The sequence below is a fragment of the Haliaeetus albicilla genome, chromosome 1 (assembly GCF_947461875.1).
Source record: "Haliaeetus albicilla chromosome 1, bHalAlb1.1, whole genome shotgun sequence".
NCBI lineage: Eukaryota > Metazoa > Chordata > Aves > Accipitriformes > Accipitridae > Haliaeetus > Haliaeetus albicilla.
The window spans coordinates 39,067,087-39,094,821 of record NC_091483.1 but is presented as its reverse complement, the minus strand read 5'-3'; the positions used below and the strand labels follow the sequence as shown (position 1 = coordinate 39,094,821).

The 27,735-nt window shown below is 38.3% G+C and overlaps 1 long non-coding RNA gene across 1 annotated transcript; it reads right to left on the bottom strand.

The window, feature by feature from the left end:
- Nucleotides 1-5,617: 5,617 nt before the first annotated feature.
- LOC138685431 (uncharacterized) lies at nt 5,618-27,448 on the bottom strand. The gene is made up of 4 exons (XR_011324685.1): nt 27,332-27,448; nt 26,056-26,141; nt 15,958-16,128; nt 5,618-6,014 (listed from the first exon to the last, which is right to left on the bottom strand). It is a non-coding gene; the product is annotated as an uncharacterized lncRNA (long non-coding RNA).
- Nucleotides 27,449-27,735: the final 287 nt, after the last annotated feature.

Genomic DNA, 27,735 nt, shown 5'->3' with positions numbered 1-27,735 from the left:
GTTTTTCCGCAGTTCTCATGAAAATAAGCAGCCAGGTAGAGAAGAATGATCCTCTAAGTACCATTCCTTAGTGAAAGGCTTTAGGATGACTTTAAACCTTCCTAGACTCCATAGTCAAACTGTCCTGAGACAAATCTGTAGGAAAACAGGCTGTCTTGGATTCTACATTTTAAGGAAATGTTTGTTATTTAAAGGAATCATAAAATAATTCTTAATTTCTGCCACTTGGTATTCCCCTTCCTATGCTGTTTACAGAATAAAAAAAAATATTGATAGATGAATATATTTTCTATAAATTTACTTTAAACCCCAGCACATAAATCACAGGAAGCATTTTTTTGTACTAAGGAACTAGATTAAAAATAGGATGGAGGATCCAAACAAATCTAGGCCTCTTTTCTAGCATGAGTGAAACAACTTTTTTTCTTTGGTTTACCTCAATCGGCTTAAAAGAAAATGAAAGCTACTAGAGTGAACCATTCTAGAAAAACTGTTACTATGTATATTTCTTATTTTATTAGTTCTATTAGTGTAGAATACACAGACAAGCCTTACTCTGCTCTGCTAGTTTCATAAGACACTGCTTTACTGTTTTACTTTTTCCCCTGAAGTATGATATATTTAGCAATAGTTGTTTAGCTATACTTAATTAAATGTGGCATGAATTAAATGTGGCATGAATCAGAAACGTGGTTTGAAAGCAAAAAATAAGTCAGTATAGTAGAAAGTAAAGTCTACAAGATGTCCCTCTGAGTTTTCTCCTTACAAAAAAATATATTTTGTCAACAACTATGTATAAGAGAAAATCACCTTTTTTTGTACACATCCATTGCACACCCAAGGAAATGAACAAAATATTCAGTAAGAACTTGCATATAGCACACAGCACAGCTGTTAAGTACAACTTGGAAGTTACATTTTTCTGTAGTATTTAGGTGCCTTTGGTATTCCACAGACAAATCACATAAGTGACAGACTAAATGAGGAGTTATCCAATAAGGACAAGCTGTAAATCAGCTGTGACTTCCACAGAGGGATGCAGATATATGTGGGTTTGAGTTCTGATTCAGAGATTTTACTGGGAGAAAAGACGGCAGATGTTTATGCACACACACACAGAAGTGATTTATGTTTGTCTTACCACAGTTTATTGTATTAGAACTGCTTATCTTTACATATACTGCATCAAGTATATCAGCTGAGCTGTATGTTCTGTTGGAGAATTAAGGAAAGCATATGCCGAGAAGAATAGCATTGATGTTATATACAATTCTGTGCAGGGATGTCTGCAAGGGTCAAGATCAATTCCATTAGCCAGAAAGCATCACTGAAATAGATTTTAACCCCTTAGATGTAATTACTCACCAAGATTGCCATTAGCACCACTCCATCTCTTTGATGGATTGAAAGCCATTAGCTGCTCAAGTTTTACTAAGACTTTAAAGTTGCCCAGAGCATCTAAGGGTAGATAATTCGTGTTGGATTCAACTGAGACACCACATTCAGCCAAAACCAGTTTTAAATATTAAAAGAAGCAAGAGGGTGAGAACAAAACAAACAAAAAAAAAAAAAAAAAAAAAGCAATGAGTTTATGTCTCTTTACATTACATTACCATTTGGACTCACTTTTATTATTAGACAGTGATTTGTACTCATAACAGAGACCAAGCCATTCCAATTCTCTTTTTCACTCTTTGCCCAGAATCTTCCTGGAGGAATAAATGAAGAAACATACAACTCCCCTGTGTTACAGAGCCATAGGGTGCCTTTGTTTCCTTCCCTATACACCACGTACTTTGAAAGTATAGGTTTACTTACTAACAGCTAAACAAGCTACAGCTACCAATTCATCTCCACAAACTGGCTTCTTAGATGGTCTCTCAGGACTACAAAAAGACAGACATGTACATCTAGTTCAATATTCTGCTTAAGAAATGTATAGTGCAAATCAGAACCCTCAAATTCCCAAATTCCTTAATGAACTGCTTTAGGTGTTTCAGGTCTGTTATAGCCAGAGAAGTGTTTTGAACAGAGAGCTATACCTGATGAAAATCTGACAAAATTTTCACTGAATTCTGCCAGGATCAAGACATGATGAATTCTGCTGTGTATGTTGCTTGCAGGGCCTTTTAAACTCTCCTGTAGAAATCATACCATTTCACATGGAACACAAGGTGCCTCCACATATCCATGTGCCGATCTAGTATTTGGAGATGTATACCCCCTCTTGTGTGTAGTGTCATTTTTCTCCTTTACCCACTGAACCTTGAATTATTTCATGAAAAGTGGGATATCATATGCAGGAAACCCTGACAATCTCACCTTAACCATTTTTTCATAGTTAAAGAATACTAAATAGATGGTAGGTGTGGGAGCAGTTTTTCACAAGCATAAATAGGATTTCCTTCCCTGTTCTTTTGCACTGTCTCTCAACTTTCATATGAGTGCACTAAGCACTGACCTGCTAAGCACAGAGCAGCATTTTTACAATATAATCAGAATTTTGTATGAATAAAAAACCCTAGGCATTGGCTTCTAGGAAAAAAAAAAAAAAGAGTATCTAACTGTGTGTGAAAGGAGGCAGATAAGGAAAAAAAAAGATGATTTCAATATAAATGCTTTATTCAGGCATTTCTTAGGGATAGTTTAGGCATTTGAACTTCTTATAGAGGCATCTATATCCCTGCATTGAACAACGTTACACCAATCTGAGAAGGTAGATTCTGTCACAAGGACAAGATGGTAAAAATTAAGTTCTTCAAAACTGAACATTGCTGCAGACATAGCCTGTAATTCCTCACTTCTTCATGGATGTGGAACACATACAACCCGTCTCATTGCAGTACCTGAGAGTACCAGTGATATCAAAAGCTCTAAAACTGTTCAGTCAGGGCTGACATGCACCAACTTGAATAGGAGTTGTATTGATCTAATTGAGGAGCACAGCTATAGCTATGCAAATCTGCAAAGTTTCATCTTCAACAATATAGGTTAGACTGTTAGTAAACAGGCAGGGGAGGAAGCAGGAGCAACTGTATGCAGAAAAAGCTGATTATGCATGTAAATTATGGTGGAGAATATTTGTCAAGCTTCTGGACCAAGACATTAATTCTCTTTACAACTTTTCAAAATCAAGACTTAGGAACTGTGGGCTAAATATTATCTTCTATCCTGGTAGTAAATCCAGACTAGCTACTGTCTTCAATTGAATAACATTATGTTACCGAGATTGGTATTTTCCTCTAACCTGTTTTTGTCTGTCATCCTTATCCAATCACAAAATCATTTTATAACTAAGTAAATCAGTGTTTGATTACACAAGAAGTATCTACTAAATTTGTTACATGGTGGAAAATGTTATTGACCATCTGGTTTTAATTACTGTAAAAATACCTAAAGCAATTTTGGTGGCCCATTAGTAGTAGCTCTTTTGCACAGCTGTGTAGAGACTCCATTAAAGATCAGGTTCATTGTATATTAAGCCCTGTAAAATTATTAAATATTAACTAAATCTATGCCACTTTTTCCAAGTTGTCCAGACCAGAATTCTACTCTGAAAATTTTGAAGTAACATTCACATAGCCTACAGTAAAATCATGCAATCACTGAAATTAACCGCATTATAGTTACTTCAATGTCTTCAGGACCGACCCCATAAAGAAATCAGCCAAATACTTGACTTGTTCAGTTTTAAAGATGTGAGAAAGCAAAATAAGTCAAATTTGCCACTTACTGCATTATGAGACAAATTACATAATTAGTCCTTAAGTTTACTTTCCAAAATATGCACTTAATATTTCATATGATGCTGTGAATAAAAGAAGTCTTATATAATGAGAACGTTAACTATTTGAAGAAAGGTTGTCTCCTTCGAATTGGGCAATTGAGGGTTAAGTTTGGCATTTCTGAGGAACATCAGTAGAACTACTTAGTGCAACCTAAATCTCAAAAACATACGTTAACTCAAATATTTAGGTATTGGATGTGTGTTAACTAAGAAAGAGCCGTTTTCCGTTTGTCAGTATAATGTACATTAATTCAATAAATTTGAAAATTAATTTAAATGTAATTACTTTAATAACACAGTTGGAGGTGGGGGGAAGACTGTTAATAGTCCAAATTTTGTGAACTGCTCATAGTCCTCTATCTTTACTAAATTTACCAGCAGTAGAGAATGAGTTGCGTCTCAAATGATCACGTTATTGTTTGTACTCTAATACAAGTCTTGCCCACTGTTTCCCTGTCATTTGCTACTTTTTTCCAGTGGTCACAGTTTCTAACCACTTTCATGTGACTGCTCTGAAAGACAAAAGAGAGCTCAAGGTTAACTAGGAAATTTCACAGCTAAGTAAAGCAGCAAAATAATTTACATCTCAAAAGAACAGCTTTGGCTTGTCTGGAAAAGTTAGCAATCCAAAGTTAATGTCAGCCCTTACTTAAATAAAGGATGAAATGTCAAATGTTGTTAAAACTTTTAAAGTCTCTAACAGTTACTTTATTAAATATACAAAAAGTTAATCCATTCCTGAACTCATTTCTCAAACAGCAAAACAATAAAAATACAACCTGTGATATATGTCGGGCTTTTGGGTTTGTTCTGTTTTGTTTTTAATAACATTCAGGTTACAAGCAACAAAATTGTGGGCAGTGACAGTATCTTTTGCTTTATCATTAATGAATAGTACTTTTTTATGAGTTTAGAAAAATATGCATTTTTCTTTCCAAAGAAAGGTATTGACAGTCATAATATTCATTCTCTTTCTAACACTAGCTGCATGAAGGACAGTGTGGTGGGTTGATCCTGGCTGGACACCAGGTGCACACCAAAGCTGTTCTATCACTCCCCTCCTCAACTGAACATGGAAGAGAAAATATAACAAAAGGCTCTTGGATTGAGATAAGGGCAGGGAGAGATCACTCACCAATTACTGTCACAGGCAAAACAGACTCAGCTTGGGGAAAATTAACTTAATTTATTGCCAATCAAACCAGAGCAGGATAATGAGAAATAAAACCAAATCTTAAGAACACCTTCCCCCACCCCTCCCTTCTTCCTGGGCTTAACTTTACCCCCAATGTCTCCACCTCTGTCCCCTGCAGCAGCACAGGGAGATGGGAAATGGGGGTTGGGGTCAGTTCATCACACCTTGTCTCTGCTGCTTCTTCCTCCTCAGGGGGAGAATTCCTCACACTCTTCCTCTCCTCCAACGTGGGCTCCTCTCCCCACAGGTCCACAGGTCATGCCAGGAGCCTGCTCCAGCGCGGGCTTCCCACGGGGTCACAGCCTCCCTTTAGGCACCCACCTGCTCTGGCATGGGGTCCTCCACGGGCTGCAGGTGGATATCTGCTCCACTGTGGACCTCCATGGACTGCAGGGGGACAGCCTGCCTCACCATGGTCTTCACCATGGGCTGCAGGGGAATCTCTGCACCAGCGTCTGGAGCACCTCTTCCCCCTCCTTCTTCACTGACCTTGGCATCTGCAGGGTTGTTTCTCTCACATGCTCTCTTTCTCCACTGCAATTGCTGTTGCGCAGCTTTTTTCCTCCCCTTCTTAAATACATTATTCCAGAGGTGCTACCACCATCACTGATGGGCTCAGCCTTGGCCGGCTGGCATTGGCTTTGTTGGACTTAGGGGAAGCTTCTAGCAGTTTCTCACAGAAGCCACCCCTGTAGCCCCCCTGGTACCAAAACCTTGCTGCGTAAACTCAACACAGACAGGAATCTTGACCTTAATTCTGAATCTTGATTGTACACATGTCTAAAAAGTAATTCCAGATTACATTGCTATAAGAGACAAACTCTGCCCAGTGTTTCATAAAAACATTACATCTGACACTGTTTACATTATGACATCACATTCATAGCAACAAATTCTGACATCATGACAAGTGTGTTTATCAGGTACACTGCTTTCATACCATACCTTGTATTTGCTTCTCTTTTCTGGCATAATTAAAACTTGATTCTTAGCAACTTTTTTTTCCCCTATGGGAAAGGACCTCTAGCAAATCTGAAAAAAAGCACAGTAACCAACAAAAATAATTCAAATTACATGTCTAACAGCATTCAGTTATGGCACAAATATTCAATAGCAGTGATCCTGATCATTAGTAACAGATGGTTTTGTTAGTTGTGTTGACTTTAAAATAACGTTGGGAGAAAAGTACTGATAAAAAATTAAAAGAGTGGCCTACATATAATGTAATATTTTTGAGTTCCTCAATTTCAAAGAGTGAATAATACAGCAAGGTCAAAGATATGTGTGTACCCAAAACAGGATGATATTCTCTATTAAGTTCTTCTTTTTCATTTAATGACTATCAGAACAGTATTCATAGGTCCTTCTTTGGTAATTTAAAACTAGCGTTTAGGGTTTCACTTTCAGTGCTTTCCTGTACTCTGAACTGCCAGTTATCTTATTTCTCCTTTACCATGTTGATTTCAAGCCAGAAGGCTTTTGCTCTGATTAGTAGCTGGCGTAATTTTATTGAATTCAAGTGCTTTTGCTAGAGGTACACAGGCATAATAGACCACAACTTAGCCCATGGCATTTTAAGGTTAAAAAGTTTGAAGTTATACCCAAGACACAGTGGTAGAGTAGCATTTCAGATGTGCCTCTATGTTGTCTTGCTTTCACTTATTTCAAATTCTTACACATCTCAAATTAAAAACTCTTGACCAACAAATGCCATATGACAATTTCCTCCTGACTTCTTAGAGGTTTCCTCTGCCCTTTTCACACATTAGTCTCTCTTCTTGTTCCTGTGTTGAGACACAACCTCTCCTTCACTATCTCTTCAACATTTTTCTCACAGAATTATCCTTTCTATATGGTGGGGGGTTTTTTGCAATCTCCACTTTTAATGTTACATTCCCCATATCATTTTATTTTCATTATGTCATCAATGTGACATAATGCAAAAAATTATGTCATGTAGTATTCTGTAGTGTTTTCTTTTTTCCTGAATTTTCTCCTAGTTAGAAATCATGACTCAAACTGCTCTGCCTACCAATATCAGCCACTTTCGCAAATTATTTAGACTGTTTATGTTAGGGTACAAGGAAAAAGGGGAAGTCTTTATATCATGGTATCAGTATATTGTCTTCTAGTCATTAACAGTGACTGAAGATTTGGACTGAGAAGCTAAACTGCTGCAGGGAAAGCAAGTGCTCTGTATTTTACCCTATTCTTGGATTGTATGATTTAAACTCAAATAACAATAGCTCAGAAATTATCCTTCTTACTCAAGTATACTTCTTTTCCCAGGAACAGGCAAGTCTCTGAGCCATAAAACTCCTCAGACCTGGCACCCTACACACCGTACCAAGAAGGGAAATGAAGCTGCAGGTTGACTCACACACTAGAATGTGTGCCTCAGGAGAGTGGCGGGGATGCAGAGAAGCGCTCTTTGAACTCAGCTGTTGTAAAAGTGTCTAGAACTAAAATCTATACAACAAGGTCAAGCTCCTGAAAAAGAGGGGAGAAAGCCTGATAAAAAGACTGTCTGCAACATGAACAGCTTATCAACTATGAAAAAAAGCAAGTCAAAAAGTTCATCGACCCAAAAGAGCAAAAACATGTCAAAACAGAGAGGATGTATCAGAGCTCAGGAGTTTTCTAGCTTACACTCTTGAGAAGCTCTTCCTATGCATATTTCACAGAGGGCCCCTTCTTACATAAATCACACAACACTATACAGTACTAACCGCAGGTACACATTGGAAGTTCCTCCAAATATATAACAAGCAATGTGAATATAAAAATACTCATCAGAACAGAAACCCTATCTGAAGAACAGCCTACTGTGCACTGGCCGGCCCTGTTCTCTGGGCTAATCCTGAGATAGCTCCTTGATTATATGAAGCATAAATCTATGCTAACATGCAATGAACACATGCCTACCTGTTTCTTCCTCAAATGCTATGTAACTTTGCAGTAAGAGACAGGGAGGAGACAATATTGGTGATGAAAAAGCAGTATGATCGCAAGTAAACTACCTTCCCTAAAACTGTATGCTGAAAAGGCTCTTTGGGAGACTTTTTCTCCTGTTTTTACTTACTTCAGAATCAGTTCTATTAAATTGAGTGATTTGCACCATGCCCCTACTGAACAGTGCAGTCAGAACCATAAAAGAATCTCATCTTCCTTATTCCACTGTGATTCCACAGTGATTACAAAAATCCAAAGCCTACAATTCTAGTAGTTAACATTCATGCTTGAATATCATTTAAGCAAAATTGATGAGGTTTGAATATATTAAGGACAAACCTACTTATGTTAGAATTCTATCCCAGGAGTCTTAGTAGGATATAATCAAGCCATAAAAGGAAAAATCTTGACTTCAGAAATGAACTATTCTATTCTATTTGAAATCTAAAAAAAACCCCAACTTGCAAGAATTCAAAAAAGAAGTTTTTATGTGCCATTTTACCTTTATGGGGTTTAGTATTAGTTTTTTCAACAAATCTAAGATCTGAACTTTGATTAAGAAGACACATAAAAATACTATAAAGGAATAAGATCGTAATTTTTCTCAGTGATAAATTGCTTATTTAAAAACAGTTATTACAGTTTCAGTATTGAATAGAAAATGCATAAGCTCCTACAAAAAGAAGGAACTTTGCTGATGCAGAGAATTTGTGATTACATTTCTTAAACATCATAGTCACTATTTTGCTATGTAAGACACTGTGAGAGCAAATATGTGAATGGCAAAGCTAGAGAAGATTGGTCTTGAATATAAAAGATGAGCACAATTTTCACTCACTGAAAGCCTGCTGGGAATGGCATCTGTGCTACCACATGAATCCTGTGCTCATGGTTGCCTTATGGTATTTTCTCAGTGTTGATTACCAAAGAAATTGCTTTAGGTCAGAGCAGTATAAATATAACTTGTCTTCAGCAAGCAAGATGACCAAAGTATAACAAATAAATAATCCATTCTTCTTTCCATCATCATTTCTCTTTTCATATGTACTCTTAGAGCACATAGTCCATGATACAAGACTGCCTGGGTCTCCTGTTAGGTCTTAATGGCACAGGAGTTTTAACACAAAATTTTCACAGATAAGGCAAATTATTAAGCATTTCCAAAATAAAGATATCCTAGGACCAAATGATGATGTGGTGAATGGTGTTAAATCCAGCTGGTGGCCAGTCACAAGTGTTGTTCCCCAGAGCTCAGTATTGGGGCCAGTTCTGTTTAATACCTTTATTAATGATCTGAATGAGGGAATCAAGTGCACCCTCAAAAAGGTTTGCAGATGACACCAAGTTGGGAGGGAGGGTTGATCTGCTGGAGGGTAGGAAGGCTCTACAGAGGGATCTGGACAGGCTGGATCCATGGGCTGAGGCCAGTTGTATGAAGTTCAACAAGGCCAAGTGCCGGGTCCTGCACTTGGGTCACAGCAACCCCATGCAGTGCTACAGGCTTGGGGAAGAGTGGCTGGAAAGCTGCCCGGCAGAGAAAGACCTGGGGGTGCTGGTTGACAGCCAGCTGAATGTGAGCCAGCAGTGTGCCCAGGTGGCCAAGAAGGCCAACGGCATCCTGGCCTGTATCAGAAATAGTGTGGCCAGCAGGAGCAGGGAGGTGATTGTTCCCCTGTACTGGGCACTGGTGAGGCCGCACCTTGAGTCCTGTGTTCAGTTTTGGGCCCCTCACTACAGGAAAGTCATTGAGGTGCTGGAGCGTGTCCAGAGAAGGGCAACCAAGTTGGTGAGGGGCCTGGAGCACAAGTCTGATGAGGAGCGGCTGAGGGAACTGGGGTTGTTTAGTCTGGAGAAAAGGAGGCTGAGGGGAGACCTTGTAGCTCTCTACAACTACCTGAAGGGGGGTTGTAGAGAGGTGGGTGCTGGTCTCTTCTCCCAAGTAACAAGCGATAGGACAAGAGGAAATGGCCTCAATTTGCACCAGGGGATATTAGGAAAAATTTCTTCACTGAAAGGGTTATCAAGCACTGGAACAGGCTGCCGAGGGAAGTGGTAGAGTCACCATCCCTGGAGGCACTTAAAAGACATGTAGATGTGGTGCTTAGGGACATGGTTTAGTGGTGGACTTGGCAGTGTTAAGTTTACAGCTGGACTTGATGATCTTAAAGGTCTTTTCCAAACAAAATGAGTCTATGATTCTATGACTCTATAAATGTACAGCTGAGTGACAATATTGGTTCATTTCTTTCATCAAAATATGCAGATCTGAAGGAGCTGAAAGAATTCTCCTGTTGTTACCTAATTCAATAAATTGTTTCAATTAAAAAAAAATACAAAATGAACAAAAAAAAGAAATCAAGAAGTTGGAAACTATTGTGTTAGCATTTGCAAATGAATCTTTTCAACTTTGCATGGCCTTTCATTATAGAACTGTGGTTCAATTTTTCTTTGTCTGAAAACATTATGGTCACCAGCTGAAGTGAAATAGCATGTTATGAGCTGCACTAAGTGTAAATCAAGTCAACAGAAACTTCAGCTGTCTTCTTAGAAAATAAATAATTTAAAGCAATTTTAGGCAGTAAGTATAGTTTTTGTTTTAATATTTTGGAACAGCAACCACTCCAAACATTCAGGTCTTTAAGCAGTTTTGGTTGGTTGGTTTTTAAACTTTCAGGGCTCTGGCATCTCTCAGCTCACCCGTTCTCTTTTTGCATTGTAGCTTTACTACAGCTTGTATATATACTCTTTTGTTAGATTAACCCTGGCAGCATCCTTAGTATCAAATCTCTCATCTACAGTGAGCTCTTTGAGTGCATCCTGGCATGCCTGAGCATGAAAGACAGTTAGCACTTGGTCCGTAAATTATGCTGCAGAGGACTACTCCTGGCACTTCAGATGACTCCTTGCACTAGAAATCATCTGTATCTTTCAAGACTTACTCCACAAGACAGGCCAGTATGGCTACCAACACCAGTATTACTATCCATGCCCTACTGCCAGAATAGCTTCATATAGAGCATGTCCCCACAAAAACTTTGTAGCATTGTCATTTAGGTGCCCTCTTTTCTGGCAACACTGCAAGGAAGGATATTTTCTGCATTCAAAGAGTATCCTTCCCAAAATGCTTCATAGGATCACACTATACAAGAAGCGAGGGCAGCAAGATCTTGCCTCTCACCCCAAACCGACAGCTGTCCGAGGGGTGGAGCCACGTGGCTGCACTCATAGACCCGCTGAGCTCTTCGGAGCCTGCAGACAGCATTCCCCTGTGCTTAGGTCCCAAGTCTGAGTCCCTCAGCCACAAACTGAGATTTCCATCTGGAAACCAGCAACCCATCCAGAGTTTGGGGTGACAAGGTCCAGTCAACATGGCTTGCCACATGCATGCATATGTGCCATCTCTCTGCAGCCACACGATCGTGGTTACTGTTCTCCCTAGCCACGTGCCCCTGTACCTGAGACATCAGCCAGAAGAGTCTGGCCTAGCTGGTCCCCCGTGCACCCTTCACGTGACTAATGCTCTCACAGGGCTGTGTAGCCCTGACTGTGAGCGCATGGAAGAACGCACAGGAAGGTGACTTGGATTGTCCGAGGACAGTCCATCTATGCCTTTGGGACGCATAAAGCAGGAGCCTGCAGTCTATATCCACTACATTCCTATGTATTTATTGTCATCCCCCACCTCCCAGTTTGACTTATGCATGTTGATCAGCATATGCAAAGCCCATTTTTCAGGAAGGTTTAGGCATGCAGTGCAAAATTGTCTTGCTGTGAGCGATTCCTTAGAGAGAGGTGTGTGAGCTGCAGGTGTTTTCTGCACACTCTCACCAGAGGAGAGAATTGGCTTCCCCTGGGAAGGTCGATCCAGCTATCCGCTGTCATCAAGACATGAGAGTCACAGGCAGGCTCACAATCCTTGACAGTACACCATTTTGCAAGGCTTCCTCAGGGACACTCCCTGCAGCCTGGCAATCCTAAAATAGAGAACCCATTGCCTGCCAGATGTTATCCAGCTCCTCTGCTGAGAGTTCTGCAAGAGCTCATCTAACAGTTTATCAGCCTGAGCCTGACATTTCAGAAAGAGCAGGAAGAAATCCTGAAAATAAACATTGCCAGAGGTAAAAGCATGTATTGGTTTAGAGGCTATAACAAAACAACCTTTAGAGAAGGGCTGCTGAGGACCTGCTGGGCACCTTCCTGGTTCTCTGGTGAGTCACATGCTGGTTCTTCTTAGGATCCCACGACTTAAAACATGAATCCAATGGTTATGAGGGTGTGAACAACAGAAAACAGGTGTCCATAAGGGAGTGTTACATTTCTAAGCAATTGGCTTACTCTGAGCCTATTTTTGCCGCAAACATGGTCAACTTTCCCCCTCCTTCCTACTACTCTAAGAGCATGCCAGATCATATGTCAGGATTAGTGACCATGAGGGCCATCCTGCAAGGCTTGTGGAGTACCAAAGACTCATCATCACACAGACCCCCATTTTATTTAGAAAAAAAGATTCCTGTCTGTACCTGGTTAGTCTGGCTCTTCCAAAAAAAGTCCTGCTAGGAAGCAGAGAGTTCAGTAGTACATGTATTTCTGGATTGATAAGCTCCGTGACCACAAGAGATTGATTCAGCAGCATTTCCATGACATGGCAGCACCTTCCATATCTCCATATACAGGTCATTACAGCCAACAGATAATACAAAGTTATATCTGCTTTATCTGCACCTTTAACTGCAGATCCCTAGGTGCTCTGATAGCAGTTTTTAACAGGGGAAGGTGTTCTACTTTGTAGTTTTAGACTGATAAAATTGCCAGCAGGTAACAACACAAACACCCGTTCTGCTGTTTTAGTCTTTGACGGTGCCAAGGAAAAGATTAAAGGATGACTTGAACAGTTTTTTAATAGGCCAGACAGGAAGTGGTTCATCTCATATACCCTAAAACTAAACTCTATTGTGAACTATTATATAATATAGTTAATGTCTGATGAATATGCATTTGACATGCATAGCATAGATTTACCTGTAAATACATAGTTCTAACAATGAAGAGAGAACAGCAGCCCATAATGAATGCAAGGTGGTGAGGGATGTCTAATTTTTTTTTCTAAGTGCAAATACCTCTGTGCCTACATTACTTCAGAAGCCATTTTTTCTTGAGCTGTCTACAAGAACTACTGTTCTTAAACTCTCCCCTATTCTAGATGTATGGAACAAAACTTTATGAATTTGTTAGTATCAGTCTTCACGGTGTATAAAATATCATTTTTTAAAGATATTTTCCAGCTCTGTGTCACCTTCTTATCTCCCTGTTATGATATTCTTCTGTAGCTCTTTAGGTATCTTTCAACAAAATCCTCTTTACTAAAATGCTTGACTGCCTAGGGATAATAGTCTGTTTTACCACCTAGAAGATATCATGATGGTAGTACTAGGAATCACCCCCTTGTTTTGTCTTCACAGGGCATGTCTGCTTGCTTTGTAACAGGTGGCCAGGTATATAACCTAGGACTTTATAACCTAGGACTCTGGAGCGCTACGCATTAGCTTTTGTCAAGTGGTCTGAGAATCTGTATCTCCAACTACCCAATTTTTCTTCAGATCTTGTTTTCTGAAAAAGCATGCATTTGCAGCTGAAAATGATTTTATTCACTAGAGGCTGTTTGCCAGGCACCTTTTGACAATGGCAGTAAGTGGCTTATAGTCAGTTTCAGCTAACTCTAGCCTTCAGTAAATAATGAAATCAAACCATTTTTATTCTCAGAGACTAAGGCCAAAGACTTTTTTTTATTTAATTTTCCTTACAGCCAGTGATGCATAAGCTACACATCTCCAGGGCTGTCTTATGAGAAAAGGACCGTACCAATAAGTTCCTTACAGACATCTGAAACTACAGAGCTGATGGTGTCCGCTTTAATACGACCTGCCTGCTCACTTTGCTGTACAATATTTTCCAAGTATGTTATCTTCATTTCAACGGAACATTTTCCTTAGTATGCTTTAATTTAACAGGTCCACCTCTTCCACAGCTGCTCAGAGTCTTTAGTCATGCTTTCCTACCATTCTTTCATCATATTCAGACATCATCTGCACACTTTGACACTTTCTTGGTAAGCCTTAGCATGACTGGTAGTAGCCTGAGGGAACAGTGCCTCCTAAAATGCACACTGAATGACTGTATGAATGGGAGCATTTATCTTCTGGTGTTTTTTTTTTTTCTAAAGGAATCTGCTGGAAACCTGAGGGTATCTCAAGAATTAAAAAAATAAATAAATAAATCCAGTATCAGCCTTCTCCTCTTGTTGGTAATAAAGCTACCTCCCTTTATCACAGATTTATCTAATTCTTAAGTATATATTAAAAAACAAAATACTGCAGTTTTTCCTAGAGGCACAAAGAATGCATCCTACCTGATAGCTCTTCTATACATTATTCCTAGAGCTATCCATGTTTGTTTGGTTTGGGTTTTTTGCTTGGTTTTTTTTTATCTCTGCTCAAAGATGAAAAGAACTTTCTTAGGGGCATGAATCATAGCCCAACTTAACTTTTTCACATTTTGTGCTATATGCAATTTAGAGCTTCTTTGTCCACTGGGAGATATCCTCAAACAATTCCTCAGTTGTTTTGGTTTTCTTACTCTCCACTGAGACCACACATTGATGCATTCTTAAATGTCTTATATTTCTTAGCCCTCATATTACAAAATGAACATGTTATAAAATCCTTCAGGACCTGGGAGTCCAAAAGGTGTTCCTGGCTGTCATCAGATACCATTTTTTCCTTTCACTACAAACTTCCAAACAGGCTCAGGCAGCTAATGGGAAGATGTGCCCTTTTACCTTTTTGAAGAAACACGTTATTGTTTTGGGCTCTCTGTGAGTAGTCTAGTACCCAATTTATAATGATTACATACCCCAGGGAATAGGACACATTGGTGTTTGCTTCACTTAGCCTGTAACTCAAGCCAGGTAAGTACTTCTCTGCAAAATCCACACGATTAGATAGGGTTCATCGTTAAAGGTTCTGATATGATAAAAATGAAGGAAAGCCACAGTTAACCCACTTACAATACAAGCAAATCTCAAAATTCTTCCTTCCTTTCTCCAAGTCCAGCATCCACATCTCTAGTCACTTATTTAACCCTTACAGTCAGGGCAGGTTTGAAAGTGTAAAACACCACACAGGAAAGCCAACCTCATTAACCCAGTTAATGTCATCTCAGCCACTGGTATATGAAACACTTTTTGTCAGCTTGCTCTGTCTAAGATAAAACGAAAAGTGACTTTCCTCCCTCAAAGGAACTGTATTACAGCTGTTGACCCCATAAAACTTTAGTAATGGAGTTTGGAGGCAGCCCTCATTCACAAACCCATATTAGTGATGGGCTAAGAAGCCTGCTCAGCCCCCTCAGTGAGACAAGTCTGGATGCCATCCGCATATTGCAGGTATTGCTCCCCAAGTGTCCATGCTAGACCTCCTAACACTGTATAAACCTGTTGAGTAAAAGGAAGAGCTTACTCCTGTAAAAGTAACCTCCACACTACCTTTTGGGGGTTTTCCTCAAAATACAGCTTTTGTCTTACACAAGAACAGAACTTCACATAATCTCAACAAATTTTGCATAAAATCTTGTGCAAACTCAAGCTTGTACACACAAATGCAAACAAATGTTTCAGCTTTACCTGTAAAGAAATGATTTCTAAGAAGTAACAGTAGCCATGTATTTTCTGAAAATCAGGAATTCTAATGCAAAAGCAGTCTGCCTAAAGACAGAATTTTCCATCTAGCAAACAGGCACTTGGGCACATGAAGAATAAGGAAGGAAAAGGGTCTCTCGCTTCTATAGCAGCAGCAGCGCTTGCCTTCTACTTTAGCGAAAGAACAGGAGCAGTAGTAATAATCCCCCTCTGTGGAGGAGAGTGTAAAAGTCTAAGCTATTGTTGGAAGAAAGGAACTGTAAAATTTCTGTAAAAAGGATAAGTGTTTTAAGGGGGGAGAAAGCTTGACTTTTTTTTTTCCCCACTTACCTGCTTTGTGAAGCTCAGGAAAGGAGTGAAGACTATTCTTGAGACTGGTTTGTCTTCCCGGATCTTAGGAAATTCTGTTCAGACATTCTTAGGCAATCTCCGTTCAGACATGAAACAGTCTCTCCCTGCAGTCTTCCCTTTGCACACACAGATACAACCTTGTTCTTCTCCCTGTTAGGCAGTGACAAGAAACTGAGAAATAGATAAGCATGTGTTGCCATGCCAGGCATCTCTGCTTGGGAAATTGCAGCTGTTGTATATTCTTTCTCTTCCATGTTGCATAACGATTTGTGGGATATAGCTGGAAACCAAGTTCATGGAACCAATCATGAAGCCGGATACGCAGAGTTGAATCCAGTTTTCATTTTTAAAGTAAGTTGACCAGTAAAGGGTGCTACTGCTGGAACAGTTCCGTCAGTTTTCAAGGTACCTTTGACAGACTAAGAACTTTTCTAATGCATCTAGGACAGTGCCTGGAGAAGTAGCCTTCAACATGCACTTATGAAAACATACACACATATATTTATATAGATGTGTATGTACTTATCCATGCTCTCTTTCTATAATATACACAGAACAGCCTATCTTTTTCTTCGTACACACAGACAATAAGTCTTAGATGGTGCTGAGCAAGATGTATCTGTAGATTTTTGAAAATGCCAAAGAACCCTGCCAGTCAGATTTCCTTACCCACAATGAAACTTGAGTATCAGCCAAGGTTAAGAAAGGTAGTTTCAAATATATATGAATATATTGTAACCACACTTCATTTATCATTAAATAAACAGAATGCACGTTTATAACTATCTAGCTAGATAACTGTTGCATACAGACATGCACACACCATTTACACAGCAGTAAGAACTAGAAACCACATTGATTATGTCAGTTGATAACCTCTTCCTGGCAATGGTAAAAGACAACCTGATCATTCAGCTTCCTCTGTTTCTGGCTCTCTGTGTTAATAACTGTAAGGCATTTCTGAGATATCTCTGGACCTTAGAGGGAAGGGGCATTTACTGGAAGCTGGGAATTCATCTCTTCATGTCTTGCTGAGGGTATCTGAGTAACCACGGTGGACCAACACTCGTCTACCAAAATGTCATTTTCATTGGAAGCCACTGTTATTCAACATATATGCATGTCAGCTGAACGAGCTGTGCTATTTCAGCGTGTTAATGATAATGTCTCTATTCTGTGCTGCCTAGCTAAAATGGAATAATAGTATTTTGATCCCCTGGTTTGTTATTTTAGAGTACAAATTCTCAGTGGGATACAATAACACAAAAATTAGATGGCTTTCAGTGCCTGAGCTTAAATGGTAAAAGCCAGGTTAGATATGCAGCATAGATATACCAGTAAATTAGATAGTATTTGCCACAAAAAGACTGGTCGAGTAACATCACTATCTCATTAGAGTTGGTCCTTAAAGTTGTAACTGTGCTCCAGATGCTCTTATCAAATATTCCAGACAAACAAAAAATCAAGTTGTGCTTTGTTTCCTTTTATTTAATTTTTTGAAAGACAGTCACAGAGCTTGAAATTCACATTTCCAACAAGAAATAAAAATAAATTCAGCAACACCCCATCACATGGTCAAGACCTTTCCTGCACATACCAGATTAAAACAGCCTTGGGATTTAAATGTGTTATCCTATGCTGATTAAAGTCAACATCTTTAGACATCAGATGAAAAGAACCATGGTGCAACTACTATTCTAAGATCAAGAACAAGGAAAATGAAAAAAGAAAAATGTTTGAAGGAAAAATAAGCATTAGAATCACAACAGCCAACCAAGATCTGTTTTCTATCTGCCAAACATTGTTTCACAATGAAATAAAACCTGCTGAGTTCATCAAAGTGGAAAGTGCTTTACTGCTACATCAGACTCCAGATCACTGTGAATCTAATCACAAGAAAACTAAAGAAGAATGTAATGAATTAGCTGGGAAAGGGATAACGGGTTTTCATTTCTTTTACTTCTTATAGCGTCTTAATCTGAATAAAGTATCACAGAACCCTGGCTGAGCCTAAGATTAGAAAGAAATGTGTGTAATGCATAGTTTAGAAAGTCAGACTCAGCTGTTAACAGCTAAGATAATTGCATACCAAGGAAAAAGATGAGGAAGACGAAATATGTAGTAGTAGTGCATAGTCAAGCAGTATGATTGCAGTGTTAGTATCCACAGAGGATAAGTTGATTTGTTACAACTTTAAAACATTTATATGCATGCTGGCTCTTTTTTGGGGATAGACTGTAATGTTTGTTATTTTTTCGTTCTCACTAGCATTACAGAGATTCTTGTTTACAAGAAGCTGTGCTGTTTTCACCCTTTGCAAAGGGTGGGGACAAAGCTCTCTTTCAGTAAAGTGTCGGAGGGGGTGGGGGTTAAGTATTAATTGCAAGTAGAACAAACTCTCAAACATTGCTGTTAATACCATTGCATGAAGTTGTATAGTCCCATCTAGCGGTCAAAAATTACTTCACAGCACAGAAGAAACAAATACAGCACCTAAGCAATAGTCCCAACAGATCTGTAAATGTTATTATCTGTTTAAGCATTCTACCAATATTCTCATGCTAGTATAAGTTCCAGGCCCACTATATTTTGTTATATGATATCCTAAGGCAGAGCCATATACAGTGAATGCTCCCTGTCCACAGCTAATTCCGTGAAAAGAGATAAAATTGCATCTCAAAACTGGACTCATCTAAAGCAAGCAAGCTATCATTGATTTTATTTTGTAGCTGACTTTGCTTCTTGAGAATATTTTCTTATAGTAAATATCACTCTCTAATGGTATTCTGTGAAGTGGTAGCTGATGGTAGCATCATAAACAGCACTTTACAGATATTGTGCATTATATTATTATCGACACAGTCTTAAAACCAAGCAGAATTCCATTTTTCCTGCAGCTGCAACATCTCTTTCACAGTGTTCAAAACAGTGTTCAAGGAAGGCTGAGTCCTGCTGCAAGAAAGATGTATGCTTTTATTGCCAGCATGTGCAGCATTTATGACTATTTAAAAATCTCTGGCATTTGTTGAAAATGGTCTGGAAATTGTTTTAATAAAGCTCAAAACCACTCTTCCTAATAAGCTAGTAAATAAATTAATTCCTAAGAGCATTCATAGTTTGCAGTGTAACAGGCTGCCATTTTGGAACCAAAATCACCAGTTGGTATGGTGCAGCTAGATTTCTAGTAATGGCCTAAATCAAGGGCTAATGTGTAAGTCACACCACCTCGATAGAGAACATGAGCAGCAACAAAACTCTGAGGCAGAGTTATTTCTCTGTTTATGAAATTACAGGAAAAAGCTTGTTAATTGTTTGCATGAGTAGCGAAACATGTAACATGGGCGGGGGGAGAGTAATGACTTCTCACAGAGTTCCTATAAGCACTGCAATTGCTATCATTGCTGCTATCTAAGGAGAGGGGCCATATGCCCACCGCTGAGGCAAGGTTGCCTGAAAGGAGCCCGAACAGACTAGGCAAGGGACTACAAAGTGCTTTTACATATGAAACTGCACTAGCTACCAAAATGTCCTGTTATAATTTTGCAAACCAAAGGTTACATTGCCTTACCATCTCAGTGACGCTGCTCACCACACAGAGAGCACAGCCAAGGCCCTATGCATTTTTTCAGTCTACGTCCTATTCATCCACTCTGGAAAATGAGATCCCGTTTGCTTTTGCAGTCCTGCAAATCCATGTATTTTCCTACAAGTATTCTTGTCATCCATTCTGTGCTGTTTGTTTACATTGTCCAAGTAAAAAATTCTGCAATTATTTCTTAAAAGGCTTACAAGAAATTTCATTGTGAGTACACTTAGTGCCTTTTCAACACACAATACCTGTTCAAACCTAAACCACATGATTCCTATTTGTAATCATTTTCTTATTAGCAAAAATCTGTTTATGTCATCTGTCTGTATTTGCTTGCCTACACACACAGATAAAGGACTACTGAGACAAAAGAGTAGAAGCCTGGTATGTATAATCCTTACTTTGGAAATACTTACTTTGGGAAACAGGTATATTTTGAGCATTTTTGGTACCTTCCTATGTCTCAATATGTAGCTTAGTTGTGTTAATATCCAAGAAACAAGTGTCCCCTCTCTACATTCTTTCTTAAGTTCAGACTGCTCTGCTGATATGTGAAAGTTCTTTGGCCACTTATGTTAAGGAATATATCTCTAGTTCAAAATATATTAAACAACCAGATCAGTTCCCAAGCCTGAGCTATGAGGCTGTCGTACATAGGAAGCAGAAATGTGTTTCAAAAGCTCCCAATTTATTTAGCTTTCTCTGACATTTCAGAGCAAGCTTGACTGAAATTTTACTCAGTTGTATCCAGAATACAAATGTAAATTTTCAAAATGAGGGGAGTCTACCTGGGAAAAAAGTATTCTGGTGAATCAAGAAATCCAGAGATGTGAAAACCTGTGTATGTCATTTGCAGACAAACAGCAGGAGAAATGCTGCAATGTACATTGCAAGATGTTAAAAGTTAACATATGTGGTAAGAAAAAGTCCTGACCTCCTCCTGTATAGTTCCGTATTGCACTAAGGTACTCTCTCTGTGTTCATGGGAACAGAACTGATTGCCTGCATTAAGATTTTTGGCTCACATTTTGAAGATAATGCATTTTTTGCTCATTTGCAAATAAATGCATTCTGTTAAGCAGTAATTCTGAAACTGGATGTCTTTCTGTTCTATTTTGCTTGTATCTTTCCAATTTAATGACCATTTTAGGTGGCATGAGGTTCTACACCTTTCCTTTTTTTCCAAAAATAAGATCTCATTAGTGAAATAGGAAATAGCAATAATTTCTGCTTTCTGAAAGCTTTGAATCTCCAAATACAGTCTTCTCTATCTTCTCCATATTTCCTATAAACAAGTTTTTTTAAATAGTATTACTGAAGAAGTTTAGCAAAAAATTTAGCTGAACTAACTTAAGTCCTCATTAGCCAATGTTACTGCACTGCTGGCATCTGTATTTACACAGATCCCTGACAAAATCTAGTATTTTTACAAGCTTGCTATGCTAGTTTTACCGACTGGAAATTCTAATCCTCCTCTGTACTAGCATACAAGTAGTTTTAGTAGCACTCCTCACCAGCAAGCTCTCTTCACATATGCCGGGGCCACCAGCAACAACATTTAATAAAATTATTCTCAATGTCAGGCCTCCAGACTTTCTACTGGTAACTCCCTTTCAAACTGCTCCTTCCCCTTTCAACATTATCTGCTTCACCTTCCTTTTAGTAGACCATTATCCATACCATAATTTTGTTATACCTTCTCATGTTGAAATAATAATTATTGTCCTTGAGACACTAAAACAAATTCTTTGTTGAACTCCAGATAGATTAGCTCTATTGTATTTTTCTTGTCTATGAAATCAATTGTTACCAAGGCAAGACATCATGTCTTTGTGATATGCATTCCCCTCTTACAAATCCATCTTGTCTTTTTGTCATTTTTCATTTAACTCTACATCTTTAGTTAATCCATCTTCAGAATGTGTCTCAAAGTCTTCTTAGAGAGGTTGAACTGCTGTGACCAATAGTTGTCCACATCACTTTTCTCCTGCTCTCTTCAACAATGCCTTCTTTTTCCATATAACTCCCTCTCTTATTGCAGTTCCCTGCTTGGTATTTAGATGGTCTTATGGACTGTCCAAAACCCATAAAACTAAAAAACGTACCAGCTTCTTAATCCATGAAAAGAGTGCAGAGATCTCATGGAGAAACAAGTGAAATAAAAGAGGAAAAAAACATTCTCATAGCACAATACCAACAACATACACAATACTATACAAATTCCAGTTGAAGTTACCTGCTAAAATAGAACAGGTTTTTTGAGCTTTTGTGGAACTTCAGATAAATATTGTTCTTGAAAAGTCATGGTAATTGCTCAATAGACTTTAATGGCTCCTTCCCAGCTGCTACACTCTATTTATACAGTAAATCTGTCCTGTGGTAGTTTTTAACTATGGATTTTTTACCTAAATGAACAATGTGTAGATGTAAACAACAATGTAAATCACACTGCAAGAACATTGGTTTGGACAATGAACAACACCCCTTTCTGAAATAGTTGGGGTCTAGGGGCTTTGGTTTATTAGGTTAAAAATGAGCATTCAACACAAAACCAGTCATTATTTATACCAAATTTTCAGGAAAGTGACCCTGTCCAAAAGCAATGCAAAGGTTTAAGCAAGTGCGTCTTAAAGGTAGAATTAAACTCAGGTGCCAAAGAGCTCTCCTGATTAGAAATTGACTTGCTTAAATGCAGGTTACAGTTAATAGGCAATAGCTCATCATCATTCACCCATCAGACTGAGGACACAGTCTGTGTCTTGTTCCATTTCTCTGTTTACATAGCTAAACATTTTCTAAGAAATATGCCTCATTGAAAGCAAAACCCAATGCTGTATACAAATTTGAGGTAAAACAATAAATCTACCCATTCTCAAGGCTTAGATCATTCTATTTAGCTCAATTATAACTGAAACTGTTAGCATAGTGTTAAATGAACGCTATGATTAAAGGAATAAAGAATTACCTGCTGTCGTGGTTTAACCCCAGCCAGCAACTAAGCACCACGCAGCCGCTCACTCACTCCCCCCCCATCCAGTCGGATGGGGGAGAAAATCAGGAAAAGAAGTAAAACTCCTGGGTTGAGATAAGAACGGTTTAATAGAACAGAAGAGACTAATAATGATAACACTAATAAAATGACAACAGCAGTAATAAAAGGATTGAAATGTACAAATGATGTGCAGGGCAATTGCTCACCACCCGCCGACCGACACCCAGCCAGTCCCCAAGCTGCGATTCCCTGCCCCCCCCACTTCCCAGTTCCTAAACTAGATGGGACGTCCCATGGTATGGAATACACTGCTGGCCAGTTTGGGTCAGGTGCCCTGGCTGGGCATGAGAAGCTGAAAAATCCTTGACTCTAGTCTAAACACTACTGAGCAACAACTGAAAACATCAGTGTTATCAACATTCTTCACATACTGAACTCAAAACATAGCACTGTACCAGCTACTAGGAAGACAGCTAACTACATCCCAGCTGAAACCAGGACACCTGCTAATTAAAGTTCTTTGAAATTTTATACACACATACACAAAATGGCAAGTTCCCCTAGCCTTAGCATAAATTTGGCTGTCATGTAATGAGCAGAAAACGTCTGCAAAAGTCATTAGAGAGAAAAAGAGAAAACAGGAAAAATAGGCACAAAAGAATCCATACTATACAAATGTCAGTGCTATCTGTTACCAGGGTAAATAAAAATGGAATTAGGATCAGTTTGCAAACTAGACAAGTCCTTCAGACATCACAACAACCTAAACTATAAGATCTTACCAGCCAGAGTTTGGGGTCCTGATTTTGGCATAGGCACAGGGAAAAAGAGAGAATTGCAAAGAGAACTGCAAATATCTCTGACTAAAATATTGCATGAGGTGGGAGCTGGGAGGGGAGGATGCAGAGTTACTTAAGGGCTTATTTAGCCCTTCTTCCTCTAAGCATCGTCTCTAATAGCTATTTGTATCTTGAATGTGGTACTGAGAATAAAGGAAGGACTTCCTCTTTGAGTAGTCATGGGACAGGCATTGCTGCAGAAAGTGGGCAGAAGGCAAAACAGCAGTTTTTCTTCTTAGGTCACTAGCTTGGAGGCCACACAGGCCATTTGAAAGATTGACATCAGCAGCAGAGCTCTTTGGCATCAGGAACTCAAGAGGGTTATCTTTCTCTAATTGCTCCCTAAGCATCACCAGAAGCAAGATAGCTTTTTATTACCTCCACTGCCGCTCTCTGGTTAAATGCCACAGCTAAGACCTTTATTTGTCATTGCATTCCCATTTCATCCTGCCATTCTTTAACATCCATCCCCTTCTGATCTGTTCTTTCTCTCACTTTGCTTTTTATAGATGTGAAACATTTGGGCTGGGAGAGATTCCTGTAACCAATATGTATTTCAGAATATGTTAGGTGGGCATGGGTCACCATAGAATTACTAGGTCTTACATTCATTTATTTTTTTTAGAACTCCTATGAGACTTGATACTTACCTGAAAGTTCCTGTTCTTTACACACATACTTTTAAGTTATATGCTAACCATATTGTTCATTTAGAAAGCAGAAAATATCTACATTTCCTGTCTACTACAAAAAAATAAAGTATCTCTTAAGAGCTCAGATATTGAAAGAAAAACACAAAATAGTAGCGTATTGTTTTCTTTAAAAACTGATAATGTGAGAGGCTTTATTTAATCTTTAACACCTTGAGCACTGCAGTTTCTTTTTTTAATTATCTTGCACATAACTTACTAAAACAATAAAAGTAAAAAAAAAATTGTCTTCATAAATAGCTCTTTCTTAGGATATTTTCAATTTAGATCCCACTGAAGTTTACAAAGATTCGAATATATAAATGAACTTATGTGCATAGGTAGTCTTGCTACCCATGTTTTCAGGATCAAGCCTTTTATCTTAAAGCAACAGCGAGAGAAAACAGATTCCTAAAAACATAAATATATTTTCACTTTATTTATTTACAATATATACACTTAGTAAGCTTTATGAATGCAAGAAATTTGTCTGTCCAAACAGCAGTTGCAAGCCTCCTCTCTTTTCCTATAATTGCTGCAGATACTCTAAGGATAACTTAAGACTGTGGGTCTTGGGAATTTTGGTTTTAGTAAAGTCATCTTCACTGAACATTAGAAAGTTGGGGTTTATGCAATCTAAACAGATTATAATTCACAACTGATTATAGTTAATGTTTGTCACATTTACTGTTTGTATATGGCAGTCACAAGGATGAGATGAATGGCAACTGTCCAGTGAAACAGTACTGTTATTTTATCCATTCTCTCTAAATTCCATTTCCCTCCTTCCTCGCTATATGGTTTACTTTTTTAATTCTTTTCACCTTTGTGTTTGGTCAGTGATGATCTCAGTAAGTCTTCAGAAGCACCCACTTATTCCAGCTGCCCTTTAGAGTCATAAAAGTATATTTCTGTCACATAATTAAATAACTATATGGTGGAATTTATTGTTCCAGACATCCTTGGCTTCCAGAGGGTCGGTAGAATTAAAAATAATAAAAATTAAAAAGAACATTTTTATGAAAAAAAGGCAAAGCTTTATAAAACAAAAACATTTGGAGGGAATATTAATCCTCATGCCTCAGGGCATAAACAACCTCTAACTGATGCGTTGCAGGAAGAAACTTTTTCCTCAGGGCAGATTTTATAATTGCTTACTACACATCTTCTTCCAGCTTTCTTTAAAACATGTTATAGCACTGAGAATCACTGCTAAAAACAGAACACTGGAGTAGGCAGAGGACTGGATTGTTTTCGTATGGCATTTCTTATTTCTCTCGCATCACTTTAGCACTGCTTTCATGTAGTTAGTGGGTCCCAGATTTTACTAAACAGATTCTAAGATGACCCTTTTCTCAGCTAACATTTTTCCATTTTATATTTTGCTGTATGGTTTATGTAAAGTAAGTTAACTTCAGCTAACTTATTTGCAGTACTTACAGTCTCAGCTATGTCTTTCACCTTATAGCCTCATTCACACATTCTGTTTTGCAGCTACTAAGTTCTGTGTTTTGTCTGACAGTCTTCTGTCCTTTCTGGTTTGGTTTCTATCTTTCTTGTGGCTTTTCAAGTCTTACTGCAAGCTTTTCTTCTCTCTGAACAAGATTAGTGGCCATACTAGCATTGCTTTACTAAAAAAAAAAAACAAAAAACCACAACAAAAACCAAAATATAAATTACTGAAATTGGTAGAGGATCCTAGTTTTCTTTCTAGGAGCTGTATTTTCATCATACTGTTATTTTTACAGTGACAAACTCTTTTAATCCATATAAAATTGGTAAGAAATTAATTTTAGCTAATACAGATAAAGTCTATTAACACTCAAATCACCAGTTTTAAGCGTGTGAGCCAGATAAACCAAAAACTATAAGGAAACACAGTTTCTCAAGAGTTCTGTACCAAGAGATGTGTGATCTGAAGGGAGAAAAAACAGGACAGTGTGGCCAAAAGAAATCAAAGATACTTACAGGCTGAACTGGATGGTCTAGTTCTGATAACCAGAAGGCCTTTTATTCTTATGAACTGATACTGTGGTACATAAAATTGAATTTGTCTGCAGAAAATAAAGCAACAAACAACATAAATTGATCCACATAAATGAAATTTTTTTTGTTTACTGATGTCAATTTTATATGCATTTTTTTCATCCAGGTGTGAATCAACTATTTATGTGTCACAAAGTATGCAGCTTAAATGAGTAGGAGGTATATCACAACAGATACAGATAAGCTTGGTTATTCATTATACAAGAAAATAAATGACATCTTGCTGAAGCATATGATGCAAGAAGATAAAACTGACAGACTCTAAACCTTGCCTAAATTCTACAAGTATGATTTACTGTACTTTCTAACTAGTTACAGGTTTTAGCTTTCGTAAGTAAAAGTTTGTTCCAGCATTTGCTTTAAGATACCTTTTCAAGTAACAACTTTCAGTATTTGTGTGGTAAGTATGGTCCAGTCAGGCAATGGCAAAATATAACGTGTTATGATAAACATACCTTTTCTCTTTCCGCTGCTGTTTAATCTGCCAGTAATTCCTGAATATCAGCCAGATCTTTACCGGGCTTCATAGGGGTTTGTATGATGTTCAAGTCTGGACATTGATCTGCAGGTTTACTTGCCTTGGTTATGAAGTTTCCTTTAAAGGTTACACATACAGAGTTTATTACAGAAGTGTCCTCCCATATTTTATTCTTTCTATGATTTAGTGCAACTAAATGTGAACAGAACTAAGCAGAAGTGATGACGTTTACAGTTTTTCTGTGATTGTATTCAGCCTGGTGGGTGTTGTGATTAGTAAACCCCCCATATATACAAGAAGAACAAGCATGAAAGAGCCAGGCTGAGGATACCAGTAATAAAGTAGTTTAAAGAAAAACTGAGTAAGAATATTGGACTTACATTTTGAAAATGAATCCTCTATTCATCTCTAGCATTCGCATTTCCATTCCTTTTATTCAAAGTAATAGGAAATTATGACTAAACCTTAAAGGACTCAGATCAGAGACTCACGGAGAATAAGTATTCCTCTAGTTCAGAAACTTAGCCAGATATTCCTTGCACTTAACTAAAATACGGTTGTATAAAAAATTGCTTGTTTGGTGCAGCAGGGTTTTTTAAAAAAAAATCACCTCAGATCATATCAGGATTATTATTTTTTTAATCTTTCCCTGAATTTTTTTTTTTTTTCATTTCTAAATCCCTTGTAGGCAAAACAATAGAAAAGAAGGTTAAGACTTACAAAGTTGCTGGACGTAGAACAGCCATTGCAGGACCTCAGGAGTTAGACCAGTCATGCTGAGGGAAAGTATCTGAGTTCAGGCTTCCTCAAATACAGGGCACTCAGAGGAAGATGATGTTCTCAGTCTCTTCTTATGACATTATACCAATAATTAAAATGTCCCTAGACTCCTCATCTCTTAACAAATGTCCTAATCATGAAATCAGACATGAGCCTCAATCACATTTCTGTACTGTAAACAGCATAGGGCAGGCTCAGTGCATTCTTCCACCTTTCTCAAGCTCACTCAGTCCCAGCCAAAAACTCTGATGAATATTGCTAGTGCAGTGCTGAGCTCATGCCTCTCAGCAGCAGCAATTACAGGGCAAGCTCAGCTCTGCATCGGGCTTCTTCATGGGACTTCC